The 7,737-nt window shown below is 46.7% G+C and overlaps 1 pseudogene; it reads left to right on the top strand.

Moving 5' to 3' along the window:
- Window positions 1-678: 678 nt before the first annotated feature.
- Window positions 679-5,700, top strand: LOC111551448 (annotated as a pseudogene).
- The last annotated feature ends 2,037 nt before the right edge of the window (window positions 5,701-7,737 follow it).

A 7,737-nucleotide genomic window follows, 5' to 3' on the forward strand; every position in this document is an offset into this window, starting at 1 on the left:
AATTATAATTACAGAATATTTATGGCCATACAGAACACCTCCCACCAAGCCTGCAGGATGTCCACATGCCCTAAGAGTGAAGCCCACTTTACTTAAAGATAACTTTAATGAGCAGGCTCAAAGGATTAATGGTCATTGATAGCACCAATAACCCCTACCTTTAGTGAGAACATCTGCACATTCCAAGTTCAATTATAGCTCCTTACAGTTTCTTTCTTTTTTTTAAGAGATGAGGTCTCACTCTGTTGCCCAGGCTGGAGTACAAGCGCGAGATCTCAGCTCACTGCAGCCTCCGTCTCCCAGGTTCAATCACTTCTCCCACCACAGCTCCAGAGTAGCTGGGATTACAGGGGCTTGCCACCACGTCCAGGTAATTTTTGCGTTTTTGGTAGGGACAGGGTTTCACCATGTTGGCCAGGCTGGTCTCAAACTCCTGACCTCAGGTGATACACCCACCTTGGCCTCCCAAAGTGCTGAACTACAGGAGTGAGCCACCGTGCCCGGCCAGTTTTTTTGTAAGTAGAGGCACTAACAAAGGATCGTGCATTCCTCTCCAGCTTTCTGAGGACACCCCTCTCTGTAATGGAGTCGTTTCTAATAAACTTGCTACTTTCACTGTGCTCTGTGAGTCACCTCTAATTCTTTCCTGAGATTCAAGAACCCTCTCTTGGGGTCTGGATGGGGACCCTCTTTTCTGGCAATGTGCCCACAGTGGAGAGAAGGACCCATGGATGCTTTCCCATGAGCCTCTCCAACGTATTCTTTCTCCCCGCCTACTGCCCCAAACCTCCTCTTCAACATCACCCAGAGGTCCTGGCCCCTGTGCAGTCCCCCAGCCTAGCAGGGGCAGCTGAGGATAAGCACTTCAGGAACAAGTTCGTTGGCTTGAGGAACTCTCTCCCTCTCTTGTCCTTCAGTCACAGGCTCTGCCGGGCCCCAGTCCTGGGCCAACAAGGAGCCTCAGCATTCAGTGCTGGCTCCAGACCCCACCTGGCTCCAGACCCCACCCTTCAGAAACTCCGTGGGAGGGCTTCCTGCATGGGGTGTCAGCACTCTGATCAACAAAACCGACCAACCCTGCCTGGTTAAAAGCTATGTAAACCAAGAACTAGCAAGAAACAGGTTTTCATATAAGCCCTTAAGTAGGTATTTTCACAAAAATGAAATCAACATCTTGCAGAAACTAAAATATAACATGTCATCTTCTGGTCTCCTGGTTTCTCCCACGTTTTCCAACATGGCAGTGACTGCCATTTATTTTGTCACCAAAGAATCACAGAAAAGGAAGAAACCAAACATTTTAAGTCCTACAGTTTAAACTGTTTTTAATCACTAAATGTATGTACCTCCTCCTGCAAGACTCCCTGGCTCTCCCTAATTCCAGTGAAACTGTGGGGAGAACCCTGGGCTTTGCACCCAGGACAGGGAGGGCAGAGAAGAATCCTACTCTCCATGGGGCTGCTGTGAAGCAGTTGCATCTGAAAAAGTATCTTCCTCAAGCTAAAAAGCTTCTGCACAGCAAAGGAAACAATCAACAAAGTGAAAACCCACACAATGGGAGAAAATATTTGCACACTGTCCATCTGACAAGGGATTAATAACCAGAATACATAAGGAGCTCAAACAACTCAACAGCAAAAAGTAAAAATAATCTGATAAAAAAAATGGGCAAAAGATTTGAACAGACATTTCTCAAAAGAAGACATACACATGGCCAACAGGTATATGAAAAAACGCTCAATATCACTAATCATCAGAGAAATGCAAATCAAAACCACAATGAGATATCATTTCACCCCAGTTAAAATGGCTTGTATCAAAAAGGCAGGCAATGGGTACAAAAAATAGAATTAATGAATAAGGCTTAGTATTTGACAGCACAACTGGGAGACTACAGTCAATAATAATTTAATTGTACATTTCACAATAACTAAAAGAGTATAATTGAATTGTTGTTAACACAAAGGATAAATGCTTGAGTGGATGGATACCCCATTTTCCATGATATGATTATTACACATTGCATGCCTACATCAAAACAGCTAATGTACCCCATATATACCTACTATGTACTCACAAGAATTAAAAATAAAAATAAGTAAATAAAGGCAATAACAGATCTGGTGAGGATGAGGGGAAAGGAGAATCCTCATACACTGTCAGTGGGAATGTAAATTAGAACAACATGGAGGTTCCGCAAAAAAACTACAAATAGAACTACCATTCGGTCCAGCAATTTCACTGCTGGGTATATACTCAGAAGAAAGGAAATCAGTAGATTAAAGAGATATCTGCCCTCCCATGTTTATTGTAGCACTATTCAAAATACAGAATCAACGTTAAGTACCCATCAACAGATGAATGGGTAAAGGAAATGTGTTATATTTACACAATGGAATATTATTCAGCCATAAAAAGAGTGAAATCCTGTCACTTGTAGCAGCATGGATGGAACCAGAGGCCATCTGTGAAATGTGAAATAAGCCAAGCACAGAAAGACAAATATCGCATATTCTCTTTCATATGTGGAAACTAAAAATGTGGATCTCGTGATGACACAGAGTAGGCTGCTATTGGCCAGAGGCCAGGAATGGGACGAGGGGGAGGCGAGGAAAGGAGATACATATGTATTTATTACCACTGAGTTGTACATTTAAAAATGGTAAAGATTGTACATTTTTAAAAATTAAAAATTAGAGGCCGGGCGCAGTGACTCACGCCTGTAATCCCAGCACTTTGGGAAGCTGAGGTGGGCGGATCACGAGGTCAGGAGATTGAGACCCACCTGGTCAACATGGTGAAACCCCATCTCTAATAAAAATACAAAAAGTAGCTGGGCGTGGTGGCACATGCCTGTAATCCCAGCTACTCAGGAGGCCAAGGCAGGAGAATCTCTTGAACCCAGAGGTGGAGGTTGCAGTGAGCCGAGATCACGCTACTGCACTCCAGCCTGGGCAACAGAGCGAGGCTCCGTTTCAAAAATAAAATAAAATTTTGAAAAAAAGTGAGAGTAATGCTAGGATGAAATAGACCCTCAGGAAGAATACTGGAGTCCAAAAAACAAATTCACTGTGCATCTAAGAAAAAAATTAAACGTTTGATTTCTGTAGCTCCACTTTACAAAACAATAGTAGCAGCAGCAGTAGCAGTAGTAGGGGAGTAGTAGTTGTAGTAGTTGTTGTTGTTGTTGTTATTGTAGCAGCACCAGCAGTAGTAGTAACTAGGTTTTGTGAGTGCTTTGCATGTACCGGATTCCATCTGTGTTAAATGCTTTACAATTTAACATGGATAAACCACAGCCAATAGGAAATTTCACTTCACAATTTTTCCTTCTTTTTTAGCTGCTGAGAAATCTGCCTGTGTTTTCTTCCTGGCATGAGGGCCTAAAATCATTTCCAACCCAGCAAGCAGAACAGCCCCTGCCAAAGCGAGAGAGAAAAATTCTTCCACATCATGTATCTGGAGGCGGAAGGAGGGGACGTGCCCATTACTGAGTTAAAGGATTGAGAAGTCACTCAGTGTAGAAACATATTTGAATATCTGAACCCAGCATTTCCCAAATTTGACCATGGAGCGAGTATTTTTGTTTGTTTTCAAGACAGAGTTTTACTCTTGTTGCCCGGGCTGGACATGATCTCAGCTCACTACAACCTCCGCCTCCCGGGTTCAAGCAATTCTCCTGCCTCACCCTCTCAGTAGATATCTGGGATTACAGGTGCCCACGACCATGCCCGGCTAAATTTTTTTGTATTTTAGTAGAGACGGGGTTTCATCATGTTGGCCAGGCTGGTTTTGAACTCCTGACCTCAAGTGATCTGCCCGCCTCGGCCTCCCAAAGTGCTGGGATTAAAGGCGTGAGCCACCATGCCTGGCCGGAGCAAGTATTTTTGGGCATCATAGATGCCCAGACTCCTCAGTTTATACTTGGGAAAATGCTGATTTGGGCAAAAGAGAAGTTTTTGAATCAGGCTGAGTTTTAACTCCTCCCTTTGGCAGCTGTTCACTGTCGGGCAACGTACAAAGGCTTTGTTTCCTTATCGGTGAGACCTAGGATAATATTTTTTTTTTTTTATACTTTAAGTTCTAGGGTACATGTGCATAGCGTGCAGGTTTGTTACATATGTATACTTGTGCCATGTTGGTGTGCTGCACCCATCAACTCGTCAGCACCCATCAATTCATCATTTATATCAGGTATAACTCCCAATGCAATTCCTCCCCCCTCCCCCCTCCCCATGATAGGCCCCGGTGTGTGATGTTGCCAACATTTAGTGTGAGGTAAGGAGCAGCTGATATTCAAGACATCTAACATTCCTGGCACACAATAGATTTCCAGTAAATGACAGCTATTTTTATTATTGCTCAGAAGAAATAACACCAGCATAGCTCTAGACAACTCCAAGTCCCTCCCCTTAGGGCACCTCAAACCTCTCCCTCAACACTCTAAATGCCCTTAGTCAATATATTATTAATAACTCAATTCTGTCCCTTCCGGGGATGAGGATGTGGTGAAAGAATTGGCCAAGGTGATCGTTAAAAAACCATCCAACTCTCAGGTTCTCTGGACAACAGTTTAGGCAAGGCAGAGCCAGCCCGAAGGCCCAGGTGCTGGGTGGGCCTAGCAATGCCCTTGGGACCCAGCCAGCAGCACAGAGGGGCTGGAGAAATGGGATTGAGGCTTAGGGAAATGATACTATGTAGAACTGCACTGTAGACTGGAGAGGAAATCCCTCCACTCCAGGCTGAGTCCAAATCCCTGGAAGCTGCTGGACAACTCTAGATAACAGATAGCAAGCACAACAAACTGTGGTCTACAGACAATTTCGTCCTGCTCCTGGAGGTTCAACTGACTTCCCCTTACCCACTTTGCTACCATTTACACGTTAATTTTCATATTCCTAATCTATGACTCTATCTGCATTGCCACTCTTCCCTTGAACTGGTGGATTAGTCCATTTTCACACTGCTGATAAAGACATACCCAAGACTGGGTAATTTATAAAGAAAAAGAGGTTTAATGAACTCACAGTTCCACGTGGCTGGGGACGCCTCACAATCATGGTGGCAAGCAAAAGGCAACTCTTACATGGCGGCGGCAGACAAGACAGAATGAGAGCCAAGCAAGAGGGGAAACCCTTCATAAGACCATCAGACCTCGGCCAGGCCGAGGGCGGCGAGCGCGGCGGCGGCCCTGGACGCACTGCGCGGTCGCCTGCTCTGCCACTTCCGCCGCTCTCGCCCGGGTGGCGGCGAGGATGGCGAGCTGGTGCTGCAGGAGGCGCTGGAGCCGGCCGTGCGCCTGGGCCGCTACCCGCGCACGCAGCTCGATGTGTCAGCGCTGCGGCTGTAGGACGGCAGATCGGCCCTGGCCGTTGCGCTCAATGCCGCCGCGTTCGCCCTGCCCGACGCGGGCGTGGAGATGTACGACCTGGTGGTGAGCCGCGGCCTGGGCCTCGCGCTGGGGCCGGCGCCCACTTGGCTGCTGGACCCCACGCGGCTCGAGGAGGAGCGCGCCCCCGCCGGCCTCACAGTGGCCCTCATGCCCGTGCTGAAGCAGGTGGCGGGCTGCTGGCTGCGGGGAGGGCGGCCTAACCATGAGCTGGGCGGAGGCCTTACGCCTGGGCCTCGAGGGCTGACCCCGTGCTGTAGCCATGCCTGGTGCGGGCCGCCCGCCACAGGGGCGCCGCCGCCCCGCCCTGAACCAGAAGCCTGAGCAAGGACGGACGCCACGCGGAGGACTGTGCTGCCACCGTCCCTTCGGGGACTCGCGCCGTCGGCCTCCAGCCTGCATCGAGATAAGCAGCTGGAGCCCCGGAGAGCACCTGGGAAGGCTCGAGCAGAGTCAGCTGTGGTGTTAAAAGGGCTTTTTGTTTTTTTATTTTGTTTTGTTTTGTTTTTTGAGACAGTCTCGCTCTGTCGCCCAGGCTGGAGGGCAGTGGCACAATCTCGGCTCACTGCAGCCTCCGCCTCCTGGGTTCAAGCAGTTCCCAAGTAGCTGGGATTACAGGCGCCCGCCACTACGCCCGGCCAATTTTTGTGTATTTTTAGTACAGATGGGATTTCGCCATCTTGGCCAGGCTGGTCTTGAACTACTGACCTCGTGATCCACCCGCCTCGGCCGCCCAAAGTTCTGGGATTATAGCGCGCCCGGCCCGGAAGGGCTTTTTACAAACCTCATTAAAGGAACTTTTCTACTTGAGCCAGCTCCCAGCTGCGACCCTTGTGCGTGCAGCCTGACTCCCAAGTTGGAAACCACTTCAGCTGGTCTTACCTGGAAGCTGGTACCTGGAGCTATTGTCATTTAAGGGATGGACCCTTTGCAGGCAGCCAGTGACTCCCTCCGATATAACTGAGCGACTTTTGAGAGGTTGGACAAGAGGGCTGTGCCTTCTCACTGTGTCTGAGCCAAAAGAAAAACCCTTTTATATCTGAAGAAAAAAAAAAAATCAGATCACAGGAAGGGTATGGGGGAAATCACCCCATGATTGGGTTATCCCCCACCGGGTCCCTCCCATAACACGTGAGAATTATAAGAGCTACGACTCAACATGAGATTCGGGTGGGGGCACAACCAAACTATATCAACTGTGTTATAACATCTGCCTAGTTTCATCTCCAACTAATGTATAAAAAAGAATCTTTAATACATGTTCAGTGTTATATCTGTATGGGAGCTATCATTTTATATTTATGAAAATTACCTTTTAAGAGTATAAAGAGAGGGTTTGTCTCCAGGAATAAACTTTGTGGTCTTTTGTTTTATAAATTAACCATGGGATGGAGTGTGTGTGATTGCCAGGAGGAGAGGGAAGTTGCTTTAGATTTTAAAAGACGTAAGAAACAGAACGGCCTAATGCAGTGCTCTCAATTTAGAAACCAACTGTTTACAGTCACTTTTTAGATAATTAGGAAGATTTAACTATGGACTGAGCAGTAGATTACTACAAAGAATTATTATTGTGTGTTATATCTGATAATGACTGAAAGAACGTCAGAAAATGTCCATATTTTTGGCACACTAGAAATGTAGGAGTGAAATATGATGTCTTGAATTTGTTATAAAATAATTGACAAAAAAGGATAAATGAAGAAAATATGGCTAAATGTTGATAGTTATTAAATCTGAGTGAGGAGAATATAGGATTTTATTGTGTTGTTTCCTCTACTTTTGCCTGTTTAGATTTTTTTTCTTTTTTTTTTTTTTTTTTGAGATGGACTCTCAGTCTGTCACCCAGGCTGGAGTGCAGTGGCTATCTTGGCTCACTGCAACCCCCACTTCCCAGGTTCAAGCGATTCTCCTGCCTCAGCCTCCCCGAGTAGCTGGGATTACAGGTTTGTGCCACCAAGCCTGGCTAATTTTTGTATTTTTAGTAGAGACAGGGTTTCACCATGTTGGCCAGGCTGGTCTCAATCTCCTGACCTCATGATCTGCCCACCTCAGCCTCCCAAAGTGCTGGGATTACAGGTGTGAGCCACTGCACCTGGCCAGATTTTTTCATTAAAAAAAAAAAAAAATCAGCCCCCCAAAAATTAACCAGAGCAATTCTCCTCCAGGCTCCAATCCTCCCTGTGTTCCTGATCCAGTTCAGTCTCCGGATCACAGTGACCCTCACACTGGGCTTCCCAAAGTGATAGTAGCTACTCCTGCGTGACTGGGTCTCAAGCGACTTCCAATTTCACACTTTGATCTGCCAAAACCAGCTCTACCCTATGTCAACAAAAATAGTCAAACTCTGT

Source organism: Piliocolobus tephrosceles, chromosome 8, assembly GCF_002776525.5.
Source record: "Piliocolobus tephrosceles isolate RC106 chromosome 8, ASM277652v3, whole genome shotgun sequence".
Lineage (NCBI taxonomy): Eukaryota > Metazoa > Chordata > Mammalia > Primates > Cercopithecidae > Piliocolobus > Piliocolobus tephrosceles.